We start from the raw sequence: 24,024 nt of genomic DNA, 5'->3' as shown, positions 1-24,024 counted from the left end.
GTGTTGAGACACATTTATATCGTGCTAGCTTTGTTAATATAGGGAAATAAATTCATTAACTTTGAATAAACTGGTGTGGTTATTCATGGCCGGAAGGTCATGGTTCGCCAAAATGTTTTCTGGATTAATTGTGAAGTGTTATGTTGATCAGGGCATTGCTTATGTTCGTTATTGATTATTGATTTGATTAAATTGACTAATCTCGGGTGAAGAGAGCCCCACTTGGTCAAAAGATTCATCGACCCAAGAGCGTCCAAATACAGGTAATTTATTAGGACGGAACGCTCTATCACTATACAGGAGGTTATGATTTTAGCATCGATGCCCAAAGGTGCCTTTCAAAATGACATTCTTTTGGTATTGTACTTGTGAAAGGCGCTTCTCTGTTATGCACATAAGCAAAAGAAGCCTTTGGTAACTGATACGGAAATTATAACGAAATGTTTACATAATGAACACGCTTTATAATATGCATTCCTGCCTTCCACAGCCATCAGAGGTAACCACGCTTGCCAGAACCGCGACTGTCTTTTTCCTGTGTCTTAACCACACCTGTGCCAAACTATGCATATGTGTAGGCAGAATGGATCGGGAGAGGACGTGGTGAGGTAAATGGGGCTGGGTAGGGGGGTCGTTTTTAGGGATGGGGTGGATTAAGGGCTCGGGGTGGGCAGGGGGTCAGGTTATTTTTTTTTTAGGGACGGTGGTGGGGGAGGTTGAGTATTTTTTTTAAGGCTTAGGGTGGGGGTCAGGCTTTTTTTTTTAGGGGCGGTGTGGGGGTTTGCGTATTTTTTTTAGGGCTCAGGGTGGGGGCAGGGTAGTTTATTTTTTAGGGGTGAGGGAAGGTTTAAGGAAGGGCAGGAGGAGGGAGGAGTGAAGAGGAGAAAGGATCGGGAGAGAACGGGGTGAGGTTAGTGGGGTTGGGGCAGGGAAGGTGGTCAGTTTTTAGCGGTGAGGTGGATTTAGTGCTTAGGGTGGGTGGGGGGGTCAGGGTAGTTTACTTATTGGGAGAAGGTCTTAGGGCTCAGGGTGGGTGGGGATGTTGGGTAGTTTAGTTTTTAGGGGCAAGGGTGGGGGGTCAGGTAGTTGTTTTAGGGTTCAGGGCGGGTGGGGTAGTTTAGTTTTTAGGGGCGTGGTAGGGAGGTCGAGATAGTTTTTTTTAGGCCTTAGGGTGGGTGGAGGGTCGGGTAGTTTACTTATGGGGGAATGTTTTAGGGCTCAGGGCAGGTGTGGGTGTCGGGGTAGTATAATTTTTAAGAGCAGGGGTGGGGTAGTTTTTTTTAGGGCACTGGGCAGATGGGGGGTCGTGGTAGTTTCGTTTTCAGGGGTGGGGTAAGGGGTTGGGATCGTTTTTCTTAGGGATTAGGGTGGGTGGGGGGCGCCGGGTAGTTTAATTATTCGGGCGAGGGAAAGTTTTAGGGCTTAGGGCAGGTGGGGGTGTCGGTGTAGTTGAGTTTTTAGGTGCAGGGGTTGGAGGTCAGGTAGTTTGTTTTTTTAGGGCTCAGGGTGGGTGGCGGGGTCCGGGTAGTTTAGTTTTTAGGGGTTAGGTAGGGAGGTTGGGATAGTTTTTTTTAGGGATTATGGTGGGTGGGGAGGTCGGGGTAGTTTAGTTATTAGGGGTGGGGGAAGATTTTAGGGCTCAGGGCAGGTGGGGGGTGTCGGGGTAGTTGAGTTTTTAGGTGCAGGGGTGGGGGGCCAGGTAGTTTGATTTTGTAGGGTTCAGGGCGGGTGGCGGGGTCGGGGTAGTTTAGTTTTTAGTGGCTGGGTGAGGGGATCGAGATAGTTTTTTGTGTGGCTCAGGGTGGGTGGGGGGCAACGGGTAATTTAGTTTCTAGGGCGTAAGGAGAGTGGTGGGTCAGGTAGCTTAGTTAGAAGTGGTGGGGAAGGTTTTAGGGCTTAGGGTGGGTGGGGGTGTCTGGATAGTTTATTTATTAGGGGTGTGGGTAGTTTTGCGGCTCTGGGTGTGGTGGGGTTGTATGACAAAACCACGCATGCTGTTTCCACATATACCTATACTAAGCATGATTTTACAACAAAATAGGTTGTTAAGGCATGCATGGTAAAGGCATGCGTGGTAAAGGCGAGGCTGTAGTTCTACCGCGTTGTTAAGGCATGCGTTGTTCGGGCATCCACGGTTCGGTTATACAACCTTTAATTGTAGATTGGAGAAGGGCACAGAAAGGATTCACGGTCATCTTAAAGGAACACGGTCAATTCCCTCATCTATTGGTGCTGGTGACCTGACGTTTAATCCATGGAATGGTTTACTTTCTTGAGACGGATCCTGGCTAATGAACGGCTTCTTGTTAATAATTAGCACATCACATTAAGGTAAGGCTTGTATTTCTTGCCAAGGACACTGCTGAGATTCGGTCTGTTAAACAGTTAATAGTCTGATGCTGACTGAAGTCCATGTTGACTTTTCTGGGCTGTTGTTAGGCAAGAGAAAAGCCCTTTGGGGGTTATTTATTAAGGGTGCTCAGTTGCAGCTGTGCATTTTGCTCTGCTCATGCAGGCTTTTATGAGGGGATCAATGCAGTATTTGATTTGCGTACCACAAGCACCCGTGAAAAACCTTGATTCATTAACGCATCGCTCCTAATTGATCCTAAGAAGCAACATTGAGCCCCGTAAGAAGCTACCCCATCTTTCTGTATTTTAGGGCTATTTGAGCCTAAACACAAATGGCTGATTACTTCACACTCTGCGTAAACCATACATTTATCTCTCACCTTCATAGTTATAGTAAAATGGATTACAATAACAGATATACTTTCTAGATTCTTACTTCCTCAATCCTAGCTTTATCCTATTCAGTCCATCTAACAGACTCATATGATCACAGCTAGAATCAACTCAGGGGCAGATTTAAGAAAAGTGGCACTGCACCTAGTGCAGCGCCACCATAACGCCGCCATGTGTGCGCCGTATTTAAAATACTGTGCACCAGGGCACAGGGTAGGGGGCAATAGTGTTGTTTTTCTTTAATGCTATTGATGTACTCTGCAGGAGTTACTCCTGCAGGTTACATAGGCCCATTTATAGATAATGGTATACTCCCTTTTAAAGCCTGCTCTGAACTGGAGTCAAAACTGCTGAATAAAATGGCGCAAGGACATCTTTTCGATTTCCTTGCACCATTTTTTTCGGCTTCCCTAACGGGAGAACGCCCCATTGCATACATTATGCCTGGCACAGGCATAATGTGGCAGAAGGGTTTACAAAGTGGCACAATCCATGCATTGCACCACTTTGTAAATGTGGTGCAGGGAAAATTCCAATTTAATGCTGCCTTATAAAAAAATGACGCTATGGCGACTCTAGGATGGCACTAGGGGCTCTTAAATATGCCCCTTAAATTTCTCCTATACTAATCTATTACTAATCCATTTTGTATTCCGGAGTAGCGTGTTACGTGACGGAAAGTGTTTCAATACCTCGTAAGGTGTAGCAAGCGATCTATAAAAACAATTACAATTTATCTTTAAAGAAGCTTGTGTATTCGGTTGCAGCAAATAATTTTTGGCCTTATGTCAAAAAACTGTAAATGGGGAATATCATAATAATTAAAATGTTTTACCATATTTTGCAGTGCCCCACATCTCGATCAATGGTGTGAACCTTTTATTATTAAATATTGAATATTGAGCTTTGCTCTGCATCCCTACTTTGTTGGAAGCAGATAGGTGAGGCATTTGAGGGTGTTACCTGTAAATTAGATTGTGTGAGAGATGCTGTCTGGGAAATAAATTAACTTGCATCCCAAACGAGAAGGGTTGACTGATGAATTTTATTTAGTGCAAACTCATTTCAAGGGCAGTGGAGCACTTTATAAGAGTCCCGATTACATTACACAAGGCCAGATTCATGTTTTTTAAGGCAGTCAGGGAGTCATGGCCTGATTTATACGTTGGTGTAGAGGGAACTCCGTTGCAAGGATTACTCAATCTCTGCCGTGATTAAACCCCTTTGACGGCCCTGTGAAGTAATGACTCTCGGAGGCAGACATCTAATTCCACCCACCAGATTTAGATGGGTGGAATTTGAGGTCAGTTTTTTCTGCCTGTCACTGTCAAGAAACATCTAAATCCTCCCCTACCCATGGGAGAGCACTCCCATGGGGAAGAGATCATTTCCTGATTTATTTTCAAAATAAAAATCCCACCTCTGGATTTTCTCTTTCAAAAAATAAGAAAACAGTTTAGTGCAAGGATCTGTCAATTCGAAGGAGCCCTGTAGTAAACTGCACAAAGAAATGACAAGAACCCTCCTGCCAATGCTTTAGAAATGCCCACCAGATTGGTAGCCATATCTAAATTAGGCGGGCGCACCAACGTCAGAGCAACAGAGTAATTTACTCTTGTCACTCTGGTGGAGGCATGGGCCGCCCTCCTAAATATTAATCGGGCTCTAAGTGATTTGCCAAGAGTCACAAGATGTTGAGCGGATGTTGGGACTTTCCAAAGTCGGCGGTTCTACCCGTAGTGCAACATCCTGTCCCACAATGTAGCTAATGTTTGATGGACAGGCAGCATTACAAGGTATGGGATTTTGCCCTACTAATGTAAATTTGTTTTACTCTTGGTGTTCTCACTTCAACTTTGTAGTACAGAAAAGTTGAAAAAGGGTTCCGAAAGCTTTATGGAGAGCATTGTTTGAGATGCATCTCCCAACTTCCTGTCACCTTGTAAATAAACAGTCACCCTTGCATAGCTCATGCTCACAGTGAGGTCTGGGCCATGTACATCATGTTTCGAGATTGAAGCCCTCCAGTACATCCCTTGAAAGAAATGCATGAGCATATTCTCCTGATTCACAAGTCAATGAGTCCCAGCAGTTCTCAGTCTCTGAACCAGAGCCTACAGGTCAGTAACTGTAAGGTTTTTGCCATCTCCACATTCATTTGTGGACTAGGGCCTGATGTGTAAAGGGCAGTTCGTAAAGTGTGGTTGTTTTTGCAAAACACTAGCTGCATGATTTAGTTTCACACTGTGGCCACCGCCCAATCACAAAGAGCTGCAAAAAGCCCTGCCTCTTTAACATGCATGTAACAAGATTTTCTTTCTGGTACACAATGAGAATCTGGGGACACAAGGAGGGTAAGGCATATTATGGCTGCCTGATTTTGCAGTCTTTGTAGCCTGCTGGTGACTTTCTTTGGTAGCCTCAAGTAAATGATGCAAGAGTGGTGGAAGTGAGTATTCTGAAGCATGTAGGTTGACTCCCTTGACCTCTACCTTAACATGCGGAGTGAATGAGAGTTTGTAGCCCAAAAGAATGCTCAGCTTCAAAATCAAATCAGAACTGGACTACATCTACACCAATATATTATCCCTTTGAAGAATACCAAAAGAGCTTTGAGGAGCATGCCTGCCATTCAATCCCAGCTTATTTATACTCAAGCAACCGTGTTTCAAATTGGAAAGAAAATGGCTTACCAATCAATCTGAAAATGGCAGGCATGCATAATGTATGGCGATTATTAATTATCATAGAAAGATCAAATTAGCTAAACTGTTTTTATTCAACCAAGATCAACACTGCAAAACATCCTGCTAAGTCAATCATTGAGTTTGTTAAGTCTGTAACACATCTGGTTGCGGCAAATCAAAAGATCAGGCCCTCTCAGATCTAGTGCAGCATGTTAGCGTCTTTTGAAACAAATTGCACCATTCAAGATTCCTTTCAAACTTCAGAGGGCACTAATGCACCTAGGGGCTGATTTAAGAGCCCTTGAGTCTCCTTGAGCCACATTAGCATCATTCTTTTGATGCTAATGTGGCCCAACGAGACAAAAATCGTGGCGCGAAATTTACAAAGTGGCGCAATGCATGCATTGCGCCACTTTGTAACCCTTTGTGCTACATTATTCCTGCACCAGGCAGAATGTATGCAAAGGGGACGTTCTCTCTTTAGAGGGGACAAAAAATGGTGCAAAGAAGTCTTAAAGATTTCTTTGTGTCATTTATTTCGGTACTTTTAACATCTGCTCAGAGAAGGCGTTAAAAGGAGGCACGCCATTGTTTTCAATGGGTCTCAATGGGTTTTGCAGGATTAGCATCAACATTTTTTATGCTAATCCTGCAAAGCTCTGAACTAGCATCAAAAACTTTGACTCTAGTTTCCCTAACTACCGCCATGGTGCGCCGTATCCTAGATTTAGCGCACACATGGTGGCGTTAGGGGGGCTTTAAGGGCACAAGAAAAGTGGTGCTGCACTGTGTGCAGCACCACTTTTCTTAAATCAGGGCCCCAGTCTTTAGCCTACAGAGGCTAGATGTCTCCCCTATTTCCTTCGCGGAAATGGCCATCCTATTGAATACATGTTTGTCGGGGTCTCCAATTGATCCATGTCCACCAACTATTCTTAAACTGGGCACTCTTTCCATAGAGCCTATCCTCTTCAACCATTTTAATTCATCAATAGCACGAAGATCCTTCCCTGTTTACTTAACAATACTTAAGTCTTACGCATTCTGAAAAGGCCACATGGACCCTGACATTCCCGTTTATTACAGACATATTTAACTTTGTCTCGCTCCAGTGAAGATGCTGGAAATGCATATAAATGCTCAGCTATCGTATTTTCTTGAATACTGCAACGTCTTGGACAGCTCACAATTTGGTGTATGTGCTGCCCGAAATCACAAAATTTGTGTTACTTACAGTTTCCGAACATCTCAAACAGTGTTTGAATGAGAGTGGAACTGCCGTCCTCATCCTACTTGATTTATCAGCAGCAAATTACTCCGTATCACATAAGATTCTGGTCCACTACCTAATGGAGATTGGTGTAGTAGGATCCAGGGACCACGCAGTTAGACTCACACCTTATTCTTCACATCCACGTGTATTTGATTTCAGTGTCCCTCATGTGTCATCTTTGAGCCCTACCCTTTTTAATAGTTACATAGCCCCTTTGGCAGAGTTGATCCAGGGCTATGGTTTTGAAATATTGTCTTATATGGGTGATACACAATTGATTATTCTTCTTGAAAACAGCCATGGTTAAGGTCAGCAAAGATTCAGGCAACGCTTGTTATTGGTAGCCTTCTGGTTAAAAGATACCCACCTCAAGCTCAACTCAGATAAAACTGAGTTGTTGATTGTGGCTCCCAAGTAACAACCATGGAATGATGACTGATGGTTAGTAGAAATTGTTTTGCCCTCTTCCTCATAGACATTGTTAGGAACCGTGGTGTTAAATGTGACACCAAACGTTCCTTTAGGCATCGAATTCCAGCAGTAACACCTACTTGCTGTGCCTTTATAAAAAAGCTACACAAGGTCCTTGCATTTTCTACTTTTGTCTGCAAAGCAAAACTGTAATTCATGCCCTCATAACTTCCAGGATTGATTATTCTAATTCTCTTTATCTTGGCCTTCCAGACCAGCTCATTAGAAAAACTTCAGTTGGTCCAGAATGCGGAGGCATGGCTACTGCTTAACATTCCTAGACATAGCTCTATAGCACCCAGATTAAAAGATCTACATTAGGTACCTGTATCCAAATGTATGTAAATCCATAGAGCCATCCACACCTCTGGTCCTCTAAGCCTTCGGAATCTCCTCAAAATGTATGTTCCTATCTGACCTTTTAGGCCCACAAATGCACTCTGTGTCCTTCCACTGAGATTCGCTGTACCATGTGCAGAGACAGCTCTTCAGCAGTAGTAGGCACATGTTAATGGAACAGCCTGCCTCTAACCGTTAGTGTTTTCTAAAAAAAACCCACCAAAACCTGTTTCTTCTTACAGCAATGACGGCCCAACGTAGTAATTGCTATTTTATTTTCCTTTTCCTTTTCTCCTGTAGAAATTAGATTCTAAGGTATCAGTGCAGAGAAGCTCATCTTAAACATATCCCACGCTCTATAAAAGTAAATGACATTACAATGCAAGGTATGCATGTTTAGCTGATATAAGAGTGATAAGCAATTCTCCTATCAGAGACCATAGCTCACAGTTTGGCATAACCTGTTTATGTCAGAATCAGTAAGGTCCTTATAACCTGAACAAAAGCACAATAGCCTGTAAAATGTGTTTAGCTTTGGCATGATATTGTGAGTTTTGGGTATTTTTAATGCCTCCACTATGACTGGTAGAGGCATTAAAAATACCTTGATATCTGATATCCTGGCTACGATATTAGGGTTGCACATTATTCCACTATTCAATATTCCAGACTACAACCATTGTTCTGAGTTGCATGCATAGCCTATCACTTATTAGATGCTAAAAAATGCACCGTTTTGCCAGCATTTCCACAAATATGGATTGCGGAGGATGAACCACAACATCACTGTGATGGTCAGACTGGCTTGGTTTTTGTGAATACCCATTCAGAACCTATTGTTATTTAGCAAATTTGCAGGTAAAAGTTTAGTGTAAACTCAGTTTTACCATTCCTCGACTGGAGAAGCCCAATAAACCTGCATGGAGGAAATTTGGCTTACTTGGTTTGCTAACTTACTCGATGCAATTCAGGGAGGCTAATTTTCTCCCTCTACTTTCAAAGATAATAAGCCAGCACTGCCATTAGGTACTGATGTTTTGTCATGTTGGCCATGCATCACGTCTCCTTTAATTGCAGTGTTTAAATTAACAATGTGGATCTGCAGGCATTATGTCAACATGTCAGCATATGAAATGACAATTGATGGTGAATGGATGAATGTACATTCCTCTGGATTGAGAGGGCTCTGCCTACTTACATATTCTGAAGAACAAAATTAAATCAAAAATTACATTTGTGTGTGGTTTCTGGGGAATTATTTTATATCCATCTGGATGTGTATGTCTCATTTAAATCATGGATGTTTGCTCTCTAACAAAGTTTAAATATAGCATGAATGGTCAGTGATCCAAATAAGACATGTCTAATTTGGCAAATACCGTAGAACCAAGAAATGTTTTCATAGTTAAACAGTAAGCACTACCCTTTGGCAAAGTGATGGTGAGGAGATTGTGTTTCATAGAGAGATAGTGAGGGATACCCCTGATTTTGCATGTTCCTCCAGTCAAACTGATTCACAGCACAAAAAATGCAAGGGCCTGAATCCAGAAGTTCCTTAAGATTAGAGGCCTATAAATTAGCCCACAGAAATATTTTAGATATTAGAGGAGACAAATCACCTGTCAAATGGCGGCACGTTTCATTATAGGTGCCTCATTTGGGTAGGTGAATACCACCTGATTGGGTGCAACCAAAAATGGGTGCTTCAAAAAGTTATTGTTCTGAGTATGTGCAGGGTTCCAGTTATCCAACAAATTACTAGGGGTAAACCCCAGATTTCTCTTTATTATTCATCGAGTACCCATTCAATGATTAAAAACCAAGTATGGATGTGAAATAAAATAAAAAGATTTGTACATCCAAAAATCTATGTCCCCTACCTGGTTCAACCGAATATGAATTGCCTAAATCAGGCGGCTCAGCATTCTTCAGGGATGAAAAACCTCCCTGCCTACCTACTCCTAACTTTAAAGGACTGCACTCAAAAGGAAGCTTACTGCACACTACTTATACATGCTGTTGATGGTCAACATGTATGTATGGTGCTACTGGATAAATGCTTCTATGTAACTTAATTTTGTTCTGACTTACCCTATTGGGTTTTGTTCTAGCCTATCAGCTGTGAGGGAGTAAGCACCTCCCTGTAGTCAAGCTGTTAAGGCATAATCAGTAACTACGTTTCACGTACCAAGGCTTTCTAACCTATCTATAGTAGACATATTTGTAGCTTTTCTCGTTCTCATTAATGTAAGCATAGCCTGATATTCTTACCCCAGTAGTTAATTAGAGACGTCCAAACACACATGCTGCAAACAGAATATATCACAAATTACAGGTACATGTAATGCTCATTGTAGGAGGCTGGCCTCGTTTGTAGTGGGTACCTGAGGTACTTACACCAGGTCCAGTTATCCCTTATTAGTGAAATGTACACAGTGTTCTAGTAGCTACAGGTAGCTGTAGCAGGGCAGCTTAGGCTGAACTAGGAGACATGCAAAGCTCCTGCAATACCACTATAGTTACACAGCACTTATACACAATAAAAGACAATACTCAGTGTTACAAAAAATAAAGGTACTTTATTTTACTGACACAAGGCCAAAAATATCTTAGAGGCAATAATCCGTCTGGAGGTAAGAAATATACACAATATATACATTACTAACCAAAATCAGGTAAGGAAACAGTCATAGAATAGGGCAAACAGTAGAAAATACAATAGATTGCAATTGGCCTAGGGGCAACACAAACCACATACTAAATAAGTGGAATGCGAATCATGAATTGCCCCCTAGGCAAGGGTAGTGTGTGGAGGGGCGATGGGAGTGTAAGAAAACACCAAAGGTAAGTAAAGTACCCCACCCCAGAGCCTAGGAAAGCAGGAGTAAAGTACTGCAAGTTTCCTCAGGACAAACTACAAGTTGTGATAAGAGATTTTTCAAGAACCCAAAAAGACTGCAAGCAACAAAGGATGGATTCATGGACCTGAAGACCTGTGGAGAGAGGAGACCAAGTCCAGAAGTCAAAGAAGAGTCCAGGAAGGACAGGAGCCCCTGCCAAGCTAGAAGATGGTGCAAAAGTGGATTCTCCGGTAAGATGAAGAGTACAGAAGAGCACCAAAGAAGATGGCTGCGGGTTCCTGCTTGTTGCAGATGATGTCCCACGTTGAGTTGTTGGATTCAGGCTGTTTGCGTCACTGGATTCCACCAACAAGCCTTAGTTCACGCAAGTACATGGTTTGCGTAAAAATTTAGTTGTCTGGACCCAGGAGGGACCTGGGGGTCTCAATTCCGACTGAGGAGACAGAGGGCGCTCTCAGCACTTCAGAGAGCCCACAGAAGACCAGGCAGCCCCCATGGGAGTCCCAGGACATGGGGACAAAGAAGATGCAAAGTGCGTCATCGCAGCACAACAAAGGAAGGCCCCATGCCACCAGAGAACAACTCAGCGAGTTGGGCGTCGCAGGATGGAGTGCTGGGGAACCGGGCTACACTGTGCACAAAGGATTCTTGGAAGAAGTGCACAGAAGCCTAAGGAGCTGGAGAAGACACAGTGCACAGGGGTACTGTTGCAGCACGGGGAGGCAAGCTCTTACCTCCACCAAATTTGGACTGCTGAACCTTAGGACAGTCTGTGTCATGTCGGTCCACCACCTGTGTTCCAGGGAGCATGCTTGTCATCAGGAGAGGAGTCCCAGAATACCGGTCATCATCGCAGAAGGGTGCCTGCAGAAGCAGGGAAGTGGCTCTGTCACTCCACTGGCGATTCCTTCGGTTCTTCTGGTGCAGGATGAAGACAGGCAGCCCTTGGAGCATGCACACCTTGGAAACTGTTGCAAATGCTGGCTAGAGCTGAAGTTGCAGGTCACAGCAGTCGTCCTGGATACTTTGTCGTAGTTACAGCGGTTCCTGGAGCAGTCTGCGGTTGATCAGATGGTCAGAAGCTGAGGCAGAGGATGCAGAGGATTCCTGGAGGAGTCTTGCAAGCTGAATCTGAGGAACACCCAGAGGAGAGACCCTAAAAAGCCCTGAGAGGGGGATTGGCTACCTACCCAGGTATGCACCTATCAGTAGGGGTCTCTGATGTCACCTGCTGGCACTTGCCACTCAGAGGCCTCCAGAGTGTCCCCACACCTTGGATTCCAAGATGGCTAACGTCAGGGACACACTGGAGGAGCTCTAGGCACAACCCCTGGGGTGGTGATGGACAGGGGTGTAGTCACTCCCCTTTCCTTTGTCCAGTTTCGCGTCAGAGCAGGGATTGCGGGTCTCTGAACCCATGTAGACTGCCTTATGCAAGGAGGGCACCATCTGTGCCCTTCAAAGCATTTCCAGAGGCTTTGGGAGGCTACCCCTCCCAAGCCTGTAACACCTATTTCCAAAGGGAGAGGGTGTAACACCCTCCTCCCAAAGGAAATGCATTGTTCTGCTTTCCTGGGATTGAGCTGCTCAGCCCCCAGGAGGACAGAAACCTGCCTGTGAGGTGGCAGCAGCTGGGGCTGCAGTGAAAACCTCAGAGAGCTGGTTTGGCAGTACAGGGGTCCATGGTGGAGGCCCCAGGGTGCATGGGATTGCCCCACCAATACCAGATTTGGAATGGGGGGACAATTCCATGATCTTAGACACCTCACATGGCCATATTCGGAGTTACCATTGTGAAGCTACATATATGTATTGACATATATGTAGTGCAGGTGTGTAATGGTATCCCCACACTCACGAAGTCCGGGGAATTGGCCCTGGACAACATGGGGGCACCTTTGCTATTGCAAGCGTGCCCTCACACATAGTAACTTTGCACCTAGCCTTCAGTAAATGAAGGTTAGACATATAGGTGACGTATAAGTTACTTAAGTGCAGTGAAAATGGCTATGAAATAGTGTGTGCACTATTTCATCCAGGCTGCAGTGGCAGTCCTAAAAAAAGGTTTGTCTGAGCTCCTTATGGGTGGCAAAAGAAATGCTGCAGCCCATAAGGATCTCCTGGAACCCCAATGCCCTGGGTACCTAGGTACCATATACTAGGAACTTATAAAGGGGGTCCAGTGTGCCAATTGGAATTGGTATATGGAGTCACTAAAATATAGTGACAAATTTGGTAAGTAGAGAGAGCATAAGCATTGGAGTTCTGATTACCAGAACTTCAGTGACACAGTTAAGCATACTGACAACACACACATAGGCCACAAACTATGAGCACTGGGGTCCTGGCTAGCAGGATCCCAGTGAGACAGGCAAAACATACTGACAAACGGGCAGAATTTGGGGGTAACATGCCAAGAAAGACGGTACTTTCCTACACTCCTTCACCTCCCAAGGAGTATTATTAGAGCACATGGCCTGAGTTCCCTATTGTTGTGTTATAAGTACAGTTCTCAGTACTCACACAAGTATGTGTCAGCACATATGACACACAACACCACACACCTTAGTATTTGCTTTGCCTTGGTGTGTACTCAGGTTAGAGCGCGTTTAGCACGCATACAGTTCATTTTAAAATATCACTCACATACCCCCATTCAGTCGGTATGTATTTGTGATTGATAAGCAATGTTCCTACAATCAATGCTTAGGTCTGTAGTCAGGGTAGGGCAAGTTTTGCACATATACACAATGCTGTTGGGAATATCACTCACATACACGCTCTCAGAGCCCGATTTAAAAAGATAAACTTAGACCAAAAGTCTGTATTTATGACTTTCGGTATTCATGAAGGTAAGTTACTAGTAGTATCTTTATGGTCACACTTGGGGCTAAGTTTCTGCACTCAGGGCGGAATCTCCGGTCTTGTGTAAACACATCGGGATTCTCACCACTTGTTAGAATAAGTATTTTTCGGATATATTTTTGCTCCCTGGGAGCCTGATTAAGCAATGCTCTTGTCCTACCAGTATGTTCCTTTGGTATAAACCTTTGTTTGATTTGTTCCTCCCCTTTTTTCCACAGCGTGTCATTATTTAAAAGTGTGTTTCCCCATAACTGGGAGGAAGGGTGCGAGTACTTTAGGCACGTCTAGTGGTTACTGATGCACCACTTAGCAGACCACACAGACGTTTGACAGTTGTGACCCATTTACCTTCATGGTGAAGTCACTTTGAATGTGTACATTTTGGATGTTTACAATCCCACCATTTCCAAGGTAACTTATACATGGCTATTGTGCCCCTAGTTGTCTCCTTTAATACGTTACTGTCCGGATGATGGCCCTGTTAGTAAATTAACCAAGGGGTTGAAACGTTGACAATATTAAATTGGTCTGGCTGTTTTCACAAGGAACTACCGAAAGACTCATCTTGCTGGATGGTGCTGGATCTTATCATATGTTATTTCCGGTCAAGTATATATGCTGTATAGCACTGATGCACATTTCTTTCACTTGATCACCCACACTGCACTGCTCCACGATTGTTGCAGCACCTCTCATTATTTACTTTGTCATAATTGTATTTATGTCTCGAAAGAAACATTTGTTGGCAATAAATGTATTTAAAAGCTGGAACTTATCACATGTGGGTTAATATATATAATTTCTATCGTGGAAGTCTAGGGTCACATTTCCCCTTGAGTATTCATTTATTTTGTAACACATAATAAAAATATTTTGTGACATTTAGATTTGGATACTACACGCAGTATCTTTTGAAGTGATTGTAGGAGGCTGGACTGGCTTGTAGTGAGTACCAAGGGGTACTTGCACCTTGCACCAGGCCCAGTTATCCCTTATTCGTGTATAGGGTGTCTAGCAGCTTAGGCTGATAGATAATGGTAGCTTAGCAAAGCAGCTCAGGCTGAACTAGGAGACGTGTGAAGCTACTACAGTACCACTTAGTGTCATATGCACAATATCATAAGAAAACACAATACACAGTTATACTAAAAATAAAGGTACTTTATTTTTATGACAATATGCCAAAGTATCTTAGGGTGTACCCTCAGTGAGAGGATAGGAAATATACACAAGATATATATACACAATAGCAAAAATATGCAGTATAGTCTTAGAAAACAGTGCAAACAATGTATAGTTACAATAGGATGCAATGGGGAAACATAGGGATAGGGGCAACACAAACCATATACTCCAGAAGTGGAATGCGAACCACGAATGGACCCCAAACCTATGTGACCTTGTAGAGGGTCGCTGGGACTATTAGAAAATAGTGAGAGTTAGCAAAATAACCCACCCCAAGACCCTGAAAAGTGAGTGCAAAGTGCACCAAAGTTCCCCTAAGGACAAAATAGTCGTGTTAGAGGGAGAATGCAAGGAAAACACAAATCAGCAATGCAACAACGATGGATTCCTGTCTGAAGGTACCTGTGGAACAAGGGGACCAAGTCCAAAAGTCACAAGCAGCTCGGAGATGGGCAGATGCCCAAGAAATGCCAGCGGTTGGTGCAAAGAAGCTCTTACTAGGCTGAAGAACTGTGAATACTGCAGGAACGACAAGGGCTAGAGACTTCCCCTTTGGAGGATGGATCCCCCACGCCTTGGAGAGTCGTGCAGAAGTGTTTTCCCGCCGGATGGACGCCAACAAGCCTTGCTACACGCAAATCGTGCGTTTGGCGTTTTTGGACGCTGCTGGGGCCCAGGAGGGACCAGAAGGTCGCAAATTGGACCTGCAGAGAGAGGGGACGTCGAGCAAGACAAAGAGCCCTCACTGAAGCAGGTAGCACCCGGAGAAGTGCCAGAAACAGGCACTACGAGGATGCGTGAAACGGTGCTCGCCGAAGTTGCACAAAGGAGTCCCACGTCGCCGGAGACCAACTTAGAAAGTCGTGCAATGCAGGTTAGAGTGCCGTGGACCCAGGCTTGGCTGTGCACGAAGGATTTCCGCCGGAAGTGCACAGGGGCCGGAGAAGCTTGCAAAGTCGCGGTTCCCAGCAATGCAGCCCAGCGAGGTGAGGCAAGGACTTACCTCCACCAAACTTGGGCTGAAGAGTCACTGGACTGTGGGGGTCACTTGGACGGTGTCGCTGGATTCGAGGGACCTCGCTCGTCGTGCTGAGAGGAGACCCAAGGGACCGGAGATGCAGCTTTTTGGTGCCTGCGGTTGCAGGGGGACGATTCCGTCGACCCACGGGAGATTTCTTCGGAGCTTCTGGTGCAGAGAGGAGGCAGACTACCCCCACAGCATGCACAAGCAGGAAAACAGTCGAGAAGGCGGCAGGATCAGCGTTACAGAGTTGCAGTAGTCGTCTTTGCTACTATGTTGCAGGTTTGCAGGCTTCCAGCGCGGTCAGCGGTCGATTCCTTATCAGAAGGTGAAGAGGGAGATGCAGAGGAACTCGGCTGAGCTCATGCATTCGTTATCTAAAGTTTCCCCAGAGACAGAGACCCTAAATAGCCAGAAAAGAGGGTTTGGCTACCTAGGAGAGAGGAAAGGCTACTAACACCTGAAGGAGCCTATCACAAGGAGTCTCTGACGTCACCTGGTGGCACTGGCCACTCAGAGCAGTCCAGTGTGCCAGCAGCACCTCTGTTTCCAAGATGGCAGAGGTCTGGAGCACACTGGAGGAGCTCTGGACACCTCCCAGGGGAGGTGCAGGTCAGGGGAGTGGTCACTCCCCTTTCCTTTGTCCAGTTTCGCGCCAGAGCAGGGGCTAAGGGGTCCCTGAACCGGTGTAGACTGGCTTATGCAGAATTGGGCACCTCTGTGCCCAACAAAGCATTTCCAGAGGCTGGGGGAGGCTACTCCTCCCCTGCCTTCACACCATTTTCCAAAGGGAGAGGGTGTCACACCCTCTCTCAGAGGAAGTTCTTTGTTCTGCCATCCTGGGCCAGGCCTGGCTGGACCCCAGGAGGGCAGATGCCTGTCTGAGGGGTTGGCAGCAGCAGCAGCTGCAGAGAAACCCCAGGAAGGGCAGTCTGGCAGTACCAGGGTCTGTGCTACAGACCACTGGGATCATGGAATTGTACCAACAATGCCAGGATGGCATAGAGGGGGCAATTCCATGATCATAGACATGTTACATGGCCATATTCGGAGTTACCATGGTGAAGCTACATATAGGTAGTGACCTATATGTAGTGCACGCGTGTAATGGTGTCCCCGCACTCACAAAGTTCAGTGAATTGGCTCTGAACAATGTGGGGGCACCTTGGCTAGTGCCAGGGTGCCCTCACACTAAGTAACTTTGCACCTAACCTTTACCAGGTAAAGGTTAGACATATAGGTGACTTATAAGTTACTTAAGTGCAGTGTAAAATGGCTGTGAAATAACGTGGACGTTATTTCACTCAGGCTGCAGTGGCAGGCCTGTGTAAGAATTGTCAGAGCTCTCTATGGGTGGCAAAAGAAATGCTGCAGCCCATAGGGATCTCCTGGAACCCCAATACCCTGGGTACCTCAGTACCATATACTAGGGGATTATAAGGGTGTTCCAGTAAGCCAATGTAAATTGGTAAAAATGGTCACTAGCCTGTCAGTGACAATTTGGAAAGAAATGAGAGAGCATAACCACTGAGGTTCTGATTAGCAGAGCCTCAGTGAGACAGTTAGTCACTACACAGGTAACACATACAGGCACACTTATGAGCACTGGGGCCCTGGGTTACCAGGGTCCCAGTGACACATACAACTAAAACAACATATATACAGTGAAAAATGGGGGTAACATGCCAGGCAAGATGGTACTTTCCTACAGTGATTTAAATTTTGTTATATAGTGTCTTGATCTTTACCTAACTAGGATTTCAGCCTTGATCTTGGAATAACTAATCACACTGTTTGGCAGCGATAGTGTATGGAAGCATCATTCCTCTCTGTCTGTGAATAGCTGTGCTCAGGTTATGGGTGAAACGCTTTCAGCCTTTGTATCTGGAGCATGAAACAAAATGATTTCTTGTTTTATTTCCCCCAACCTGCAAACAGGTACCGCACCTTCAAACATTCTTCACATTCCTGAGTGGCTTCCAAGCCACAAGAAGGCCTGAAACACAAAGAGAAAGCTGAGGAGTTAGGGAGAAGCACTCTTCAGCAGTCTGTTTCTACCTTGCTTTCCTGTGGTTTGCATTTCAATAAATAAAAGATGTTGCCAGCATGGGTTTCCTGATCCTCAATGTTTTGTTTTCCCACACTGACAAGCTTGTGTCTGCAGTGCGAGCCTTATCTGGGGTTCTTAAAGATTGGAAATAACTGACATGCAATGTGAAGGCCCATATTTATGGATTTTGTGGCACAGGGCAAGGCAGCAAGTCACCTTACTCGATGCCCTGCTTCACAGGCAAAGGGCAGGAATGTTCCATAGTTATCTAATAAAGCTCATTCCTGTCCTTTCCCCCTGTGCTGGCTGTATTGGCAGCCTAACGTTTAAGCAGGCACCCTTGTACCATGGTGCAAGGGTGCCTGTGTTCCATGCAGGATTGTTTTTGTGCAGCAATGGCCACTTTCCAGCACAAAAACAATCCTGAGAGACTTTTTCCTCTTTCTGTGTGTACTGCAGGATACAGCACACACAGAATGAGGAAAAAACAAGGAGTAATAAAGATACTTCTGCTCGTTATTGCCCTCCGGGGGAGGCTTCAAAAATATTACTTAGTGGTTTGTACCACGCATGTACCACGCTGCGTAAGGAAAGCATGGTTCATACCACTCATAAATATGCCCCGTAGTTTTAAGGAAATTGATTTCTTGATTTACTAAAAACTTTGGTTCCCTTTGACAAATCTACACAAATGTTTTCAGTAAGATCTCTTCCACCACAGTCTTATAACTCGCGCCTTCACCATGCACAGCTAACTACTCCACATATTATATCATTGATGATATCTTCTATGGCATCTTTGATATTATCACTGCAACATTTGCAATAAAATTGTTGATAATGAAAACTGTGCGGGGCACAAGTTATAGTTCCCTTACGGTGCGAGTTATTTAGAACCTAACTACATCGTTCCCGTAACGCTTGTTTTTTTCAGTGAATTTCTACTGATTTTTAACGTACAGTAACTTTAATTACTATACGTTATTCCAAACCCTGCTGTTGGACCTGGTCCTTTTTGCAGGGTCATCCCCAAACTTTTTGCCTCCTTCCTCCTATTTTATCTGACCTCTTGCTGTTGGCTGTAGGATTCTGAGCACTTTATCACTGCTGATCAGTGCTAAAGTGCAGGTGCTCTCCCTTCTAAAATTGGTATGATTAGCTTACACTTAATTGGCATATTTGATTTACCTATAAGTCCCTTGTACAGTGGTATCCCTATACCCAGGGCTTGTCAATTAAACGCTACTAGTGGGCCTGCAGCGCTGCTTGCATCACCCACAGAAGTAGCCTTTCAAACCTGTCTCAGGCCTGCTAGCAAAGGGGCCGCATGCACAGTTTATTGCCACAGGGACCTGGCATCTAAATTTACTTGTCAGGCCCAGAACTCCACTTTTACTGCATATAGGCCACCCCTAAGGTAGGCCCTAGCTAGCCCTGTGGGCAGGGTGCTATGTATGTATAAGGCAGGACATGTGCCTGGAGTGTGGCCTCTCCTGGTAGTGACAAACAGCCTATTTGGTTTCTCACTGCTGTGAGTGCTGCCTTGCTCATAGGATTGCATTGGTAATGTCCTGTCTGATTTATAAGGGGTAGAGTAGGCACGTTTGCTGTGGTTGTAATGGTAGTGAGACATGATTCTTACTGGTGTAGGTGGATTTTTTATTACCATCATAGAAATGCCATGTCTAGAAAGTGAGTATTTCTTTGTTCTCATGACTCTGGTGTTTTGCAGCCTGACTCCTATCCACATCTGGGGCAGAGTTGCAGCTGGGCTTTGTGCAAACTTTTCAGACAGTCTATACACAGGTAGGGTGGAGGTGCCACAGAGGTGCATCTGCATTTTGAATGATCTTCCTGGGCTGAGACATGGGGAGGTGGGGCACACCTGCATTTGTAGAGGCTATGCCCTGGCCTCACACAAAGGGCTCGTTTACCCCCAACTGATGTTTACAGCCTGTGCTGGAGGAGAGAGGGGACACACCTAGAACCAGTTGTAACTGGCTGGAATCTCTTCTCCCCTAATTGAAAATGCTTTGCAAAACTGAGCACAAGTACAGGAGATGTTCCCCATGTAAAGTGAACATGAAACATCTTAAGGATATGGACACAGAATGCTGATGGAGGGACTCACCAGGAACCACGTTGGACTGCTTCTGCTGTGCTGATCTGTGACCTTCTAGTTCACTAGGAGAAACTGCCACTGACTGCATATCCCTTGTACTGGACTGCTTTTTGGGCCGATCGTCCTGTGCTCCATTGGTGTCCTCCAGGGGCTCAGTTCTGTGGCCCCTGCCCCCTGCAGCTATTTCCTTTTCAGTGTTAGGATGGTGCTGTGCTGTGAAGCTCCTGTGCTGAAGCCTAAGCACCTGAGGAGTGATTTTCTTTGTTTACTAAGTGCCTTGAGAGCGCCTGGTCTTTAATTGCTAAAGCGCCTGGAGAGCGCTTGTCAGTATTTGCCGGAGAAAATCACTGCTGCGACTCATGCAACTCATATTTTCCAAGCGCGTCCAAAATGCACTGTAATTGGTGCCTGGAGCAAACATGCTCCTAGAAGTGCCGCCGGGGCGAGGCGTGGGAAGAAGAGCACCCCCGGGGCACTGACGGGCCCTTCCTTTTGGCTGATTTCACTGCTGCGGCCTGGGAGGACTTCAGTGAGGCCCGCGCCCCACGTGGGGTGCGTGCACATCAAAGGCGAGGAGGAAACCTCATCAGAGGCCCCCGCCCCACCTGGGCCCCATCCAGTGGGCATGCATTGCGGGTCGGGTGACTCATTAGAGGCCCCGTGCCGCCAGGCCCCTTTACTGTCCCCAGTTACCACTGGGCCCGCAGTCGTCCAGGGATTACAGGTGTGGAGGAAGCCTCAGCAGAGGCCCCCGCTCCACCGGGTCCCCAGTCCTGTTGCGAGGTTCGTAGGCTGTAGGAAACCTCAACGGAGGTCCTCCGTCCCGCCGGGACCCCACCCATCAAGAAAATAACACGCGGAGTGCCGATCGATGTACTCATGGCCTCACCAGTGGGCAGGAGAGCCCCCGCCCGGCTGAGGGTCAGAGAAGTGAGGTGGACCCTATTTGAGGAGTGAGGTCACCTGTTCCCCCACATCACCGCATTCTGGAATTGCCCTTCATTGGAGCAGGAGAGCTCCTGCGTTGGGCTTACCGCCCCTGGTAGAGTGCAAAGGGAGGTGTATTCATGTCACTGACTTGACCTTTTGGCAACATGTTTTTCAATGATATGTGCATCCATGCTTATGTTGTCTTTTATGCCATGAGCTTTTGTTACCATGTCATACTATATGCAGTCATGATAATGTCTTGGCAATGCTGATCCTGCCTTTATGGTGATATATTTTTCTGACTTGCCATGTATTTTCTGATGTTCCTGCTATGGGCACTTATGGTATGTTTAATAGAGCAAGTGTATTTTGAATAACATGTTTCCTGTGACCTTATGCCTTTCTGGTAATCTGTGCTTTTACCCTGATATTTGCATTTTGGCAATGTATACCTGACTACCGCTTATGTTGCAGAATAATCAGTAACCTATGTGTTTTATGTGACCATTGCTGGCTTTTGCAGAGTAATAGTACTGTATAATGTTCTGACAACTGCTTGGATAGCAGGGTATTACTGACATGTTTTGTTTGGTCTAATGATGTTGTGTACAATACAGTTTATTTTTATATAACTTGGCGTTGTGTTTTCTTTGTGGTGGGGATAGTGTGTCACGTGTGTTGTGTGTGTTGTGCAAATGCTTTACACATTGCCTCTGAGATAGGCCTGGCTGCTCGTGCCATGCTACCAAGGGGGTGAGCAGGGGTTATCTTGGGTGTGTAACTCCCTCGCCCTGACTAGAGTGGGAGGGTTCTGCCTGTCTTAGGTGCATACCCTAGCCAACCAGAAACCCCATTTCTAACACCCGCCATGCATGGCCTTTGGTCGTGCACGGCAGGGGTTGGTCACAAGGCCTGGCCTTGCAGCCAAACCCTTAGAACCACCCAACCATGCGCCTTTGGTCTGTCTCTGTCATTGGATGTGTGAATGGGAGCGTGAGTGTCTGAGTGGGTCTGAAAGTGGTTGTGTGAGTCTATGAGTGGGTCTGAGTGAGTGCATGAGTGTCTCAGTGGGTGTGTGAGTGGCCGCATATGTCTCTGAGTGCATGTATGATTGACTGAGTTAGTGTATGAATGAGTCTGTGGTTTTTCTTTAACATTTTTCCATAATCACAAATATTTTGCAAATAAATCACGGAAAATTGTAATTTTGTGTGAATATTGCACGCTGTGTTGTAAAATTATATTAAACCTAGAATTTGCCCCTAAGACACACCTATATCACACCCTTGGGGTCAGGGTACCTTCACCTTGATGCCTTATGCCACTTTCAATTTCAATTCCCTCCTCTCCGGGGACTGTGTCCAGTGAAATTAAATGGCGGTCACAACTTTCTAGTCAGGTTACGGTCAGACAATTGCAGTGTTCTTTTCCCATGTATATTAGGGAAAATTTAGAGCAACAGTGCTCTATAAACTAAAGTGACTGCCTTCATCCGGCCTGTTATTAGATATATCGCAGACACTTGTTATGGAGATTCTGCAAGGCTGTGGGCCCACCCCTCATGCTCTGTGTGCAACAGAGAATCATGGAGTAAAAAATGTCCTACCAGCAGGTCATATATCTCCTGCAATGCCATGAAAGAACAGAATCGCCCAAGAAGGTGAGATCCAGGTCCACTCAGTGGTGTTGTCCTGACCAACCCACTGACCGTCCCAACTGTCGGTAACTCAGAGGAAATGGGGAGCTTAGTGCGTACATTGCAGTGCCCTGGCCCAAACAAAGCATGTCGTTCAAATTAGTAAACTGCTATTACAGAGTAGGGAAATGGGCCTAAGTCTAAACAAGATGATGGTCAAAAGCTCATTGGAAGGTAGTCCGTGATCACAACAGCCCACTCCATCCCATTGGGCAGATCTCCAATGAGAAACCTACTGCAGTGATGTCGCTAAATAATGAAGTTTAAAATCCAATGCCGCCTAACCCCTACTCCTCCACTGGCAAATGCAGTCTGCAGATCTATGCGGCACGATGAGATTCCCGAATACAATGCCAGCATAATACTATCCAAGTCTTTGAAAGATTTCCATGGCATCTGGATGGGCAGAGCCATAAAGAAGTAGAAAAGACCGGGCAAAACTACCATCACAGACATTGCTAACCTGCCACCCACCGACAGCGAAAGAGAGGTCCAAAGTTCCAGCAAATGCCTCAGGGCAGCTATAGCACAGCGCAGGTTTTTGTCATACAGCAAATCTACTGTACGATAAATTGCCACCACCAGATAGCGAATAGTCGCCTGCTCACACCATAAAGTCAGGACAGTTGATATGTGCCCTACATTATCTGCCCAGAGAGGATAGAAGAAGGATTTACTCCTGTTCACCTCCAGCCCCGAGCAGCAGGCAAAGTCCGTCAGTGCTGTTATCACTCCTTCCAGATATGAGTCCTTTCCTTACATGTACAGTTGCATCTTGTAAGCATACGATGAAAGGTGGAGGCAATTGGAAAAAAAGGGATAAACCCTGATAGGAAGCCTCTTGCCATATCGTTTGTGTAAATGGTTCCTGATACCTATAGAGATGACTAGAGAGTCCAGTGGACGGCGCTCCCGTTGTTCCAGGGTGAGTAATAGCTGACGGATGTTAGGCATGGTGCTATGAGTAGGGATAAAGCCAGTTTGGTGTCCTTCTTCTTACGCACCCACATAACACAGCTCACTGATTTCGCTCATGTAATGCTGTCTCTCGCCCCTTTTACCCGCCACCCCCTATTCACTGTGTGCTTCCTATTTCTTTTCATTGAAGGTTATCGAAGCACCCCTAATTACTTTCCTGGCACCCTTTTCCCCCATTATGACCTTTCCTTTTCATTTGCCTTTCCTCTTGGTCGTCTCCCTCTGCTGTTGTTGTTCTTTCACTGTATTTCCACACTGACTAGTGGATGTAGGTGGGATGATTGTTGTACTTTGACCCACTTGCAATTTAATAAAACAGATTTAAACCATGAAGCCAGTTTGGTCAGGGTGGACCGGGATACACATATGCGGTTATAACCGGTCAGTGAGTATCTTACTTAATATCTTATAGTCAGCATTAAGCATCGAGAGAGGGAGATACAAGTCCAAGGGGAGTGGGCCCTTGTCTTTCTTGGGCAATGATAATATTGAGGTCTCACATAGTGAAGAAAGGGGTACCCAGTGCCCATGAGTCACTATACATGGTGATCCAATCTGGGGACAAGGTCTGTAGCATACATCACCAAAAATTCTATAGGGAGACCATCTAGCCCAATTACCTTACCACTCACCATCTCCTTAATTGCACCCCAGACTTCATGTTTCATAATGTCCACACCAAAACTCTGCCACTCCTGCCTCCAAGGTCACTGGTAAGGAGTCAGCAATGTAGTTAAACATATCAAACTCACTAACCCCAGTTCTAGCTGAGTAAAAGCCATGATAATAATGAAGGAACGC

The sequence above is a fragment of the Pleurodeles waltl genome, chromosome 10 (genome assembly GCF_031143425.1).
Source record: "Pleurodeles waltl isolate 20211129_DDA chromosome 10, aPleWal1.hap1.20221129, whole genome shotgun sequence".
NCBI lineage: Eukaryota > Metazoa > Chordata > Amphibia > Caudata > Salamandridae > Pleurodeles > Pleurodeles waltl.
Note: the sequence above shows the minus strand (reverse complement) of the source record.